Raw genomic sequence first — 2,967 nt, forward strand, 5'->3', positions numbered from 1 at the left:
ACGATGCGGGCCGCCACGACTCTTTCCAGGAGCTTGCCCACATCGTCGAGCAGGCAAATCGGCCGGTACGCGGACGGAGAGTCCGCGGGCCTAACCTCTTTCCGGAGGAGGACCATTCGGGCCACCTTCCATGCGGAAGGGAATCGCCCGGCCTCCAGGCAGCGGTCGAATAGCTCCCGGAGGCCGTCACCCAGGACGTCCGCGGCCAAGACCAAGACTCGGCCGGGCACTCCCGAAGGACCCGGGGCAGTATCCTTCGCCCCGAGTCTTCGGATGGCCGCGGCTAGCTCCCCAGCCGAGACCCCCAGCTCGGCGGACCAGGTAGTCGGGTCCGCAGAGGGACGTGGCCCGCTCTCCCCCACGATCGGGAAGAGCGTGTCGACCACGTCCCTCAAGAGCTGGGGGTCGAGACCCTCGGTGATCGGGGGCGCCCATGGCCGGAGTTTATTCAGAACTATCCGGTATGGGCGCCCCCATGGATCCCGCTCGAGGGTCTCGAGGAGCTCCTTCCAGCTCTGGCCTTGGCCCGTTTGATGGCGACCTGCAGAGCCCTCTTTCCCGCGCGATACGACTCGTACAGTTCCGCCGCCCTAGCCCGCGCGCCGTCGTCGCCGTTCCGTCCGGCCCGACGACGCGCGCGGGTGTACTGGCGTCGGGCCCGGACGCATGCTGTCCGCAATTCCCCGATTTCGCCCGACCACCAGTACACCGCCCGACGAGGAGACCGCGGCCCGGCCCGGGGCATCGCCGCGTCGCAAATGCGCGCGACGGCGCTCCCGAGCCGAGCCACGGCCTCCTCCAGGTCGGGCAGCCTGGTCTCCCGTCGAGGCCAGGTTTCGGCCAGGGCGGCTGCCACCAGGACGTCCTTGTCAAGGCGCCGAAGCGCCCATCTGCGTGGTGGTGGTGGGGCGCTACCCGCTCCCGGGCGAAGGCGTCGGTGCGGGGCCGCGGCGGCCTCGGGGGAGGTCAAGACCACGCGGATATACCGGTGGTCCGATAATGTCTCCTCCCCCACCACCACGTCCCACCCGGACACCATACGCGCGGCGCCGGGGGATCCAAACGTCAAATCCACTATGGACCCTCCCCCGCGCCGCACGCACGTCAGCTCCGACCCCCGGTTAATCAACCGGAGGTCGAAGCCCGCCGCCCAGTTGCCCAGAGTCTCGCCCCTCCGATTGGTCCTGGGGGACCCCCATGCCACAGACCAGGCATTGAAGTCCCCCAGGACCAGCACCGGCCGGGGCGCAATCCTTGTGAGGCACGCCCCCACCCCGGCCAGGTACTGCTCGAAGGCAGCAAGGCCGCAGTTGGGCGAAACGTAGCACCCCACCACGGCGACTCCCCCCCACTGGACGGCGACGAATCCCGCCCCGTTCTCCAGTAAGGAGAACGGAGGGGACCCGTCACCGCCCTGCCACACAGCCGCCACCAAGCCGCCCGCATCCCCCATCCAATGCGGATGGTCGGGGACGCGGTACGGCTCGGCGGCGACTGCCAGACCACCCCCCCACTCCGCCAGCGTCTGACACATCAGGTCCTGCGCTGCACGGCAGTGGTTGAGGTTGGCCTGCAGGAGGAGGCGGGGAGCCATTATTTGATGGCCTCCTCACCGCCTCCTGGTGGCACCTCCGTGAGGACGGCGGCGGGGCCGATGTCCACCTCCATCGCGGACACCAACGCCGTCGCCGCCTCCGACCTCTTCCTTGCGGCCGTCGCGTCGGTCGCGGCCAGGTCCGCGGGCGCCGCGGCGCTCGCAGCTGGGGCCGCTCTCACCGGCGCCGGGAGCGGCCCCGGCGCCCCCCTCCTCTGCCCTCGTCGGGATGGGGGGGTACATTGCTTCCCCCCCATTCGGTGCGCGGCGGGTCTCCCCATGTCCGCACACAGCGGGCACTTGGGGGCCGCCGCGCAGTGGCTCGCGCGGTGGCCTTCGGCACCGCAGCGGTAACAAGCACCGCTGCGGTCCACCGCGGAGGTGCACCGCTGCCTGACATGGCCCGTCTCCAGGCAGCGGTAGCACTGGAGTGGGCGTTGGGCGAGGACCTCGATCCTCGCCGACACCCACCCCACCACGATCCTCCCGACTGCTTCTAACTTCCGGGCAGCCGGAAGAGGGCACCGTGCCCACACCGCTCCCAGGCCGGAGGAGGACCGCCGGACCTCCCCGGTCCGGATGTCCCCCTCAGAGCAGCCACCGGCCTGGGCCAGCGCCCTGGCCACCTCCTCCCGGGTGACCGAGTCGTCCAGCCCACAAACGCGCAGCTCCGCGCTCTTTGTGGGCCGGGCGACCCTGACACCCCGGGGTGCCAAGGCCTCGCCCAGCTTTTCGGCCAGTCGGTCCGCCCTGGCTGCGTTGTCGGGGCCGCTCACGCGCAGCATGAGCGCCCCCGTCACCGCCCATCTCGGGCGGACCGACTCGATGGCGAGTGCGGCCAAGGATATCTTTTCCTTGGCCGCCGCCATCACCTCCCCGTAGGAGACGCCCCCCCCCCCTCCGGGACGGTCAGCATGACTGCTGCCGTTGAAGGGGGGCGTCCCAGACGGGGCTTCGCCCTCCCCGGCCGCTGGGACTTTGAAACTTTCGGCACGTATCGAACAGTTCTTCTCTATTATCTCGAGAACGGACACGACGACCGTACACTTTGAGCACACAGCAGCGTGTTTTAGCATGCCAGCTACACGGTGGTGTGCCTAACGTGTGGATAGCTCGAAATTTTCGTTCCGGACCGATGTGACCGGGAAGCAACACGCCGCTGGGACTTTGAAACTTTCGGCACGTATCGAACAGTTCTTCTCTATTATCTCGAGAACGGACACGACGACCGTACACTTTGAGCACACAGCAGCGTGTTTTAGCATGCCAGCTACACGGTGGTGTGCCTGACGTGTGGATAGCTCGAAATTTTCGTTCCGGACGGATGTGACCGGGAAACAACACGCCGCTGGGACTTTGAAACTTTCGGCACG

This window comes from Ptiloglossa arizonensis, unplaced genomic scaffold (genome assembly GCF_051014685.1).
Source record: "Ptiloglossa arizonensis isolate GNS036 unplaced genomic scaffold, iyPtiAriz1_principal scaffold0231, whole genome shotgun sequence".
Lineage (NCBI taxonomy): Eukaryota > Metazoa > Arthropoda > Insecta > Hymenoptera > Colletidae > Ptiloglossa > Ptiloglossa arizonensis.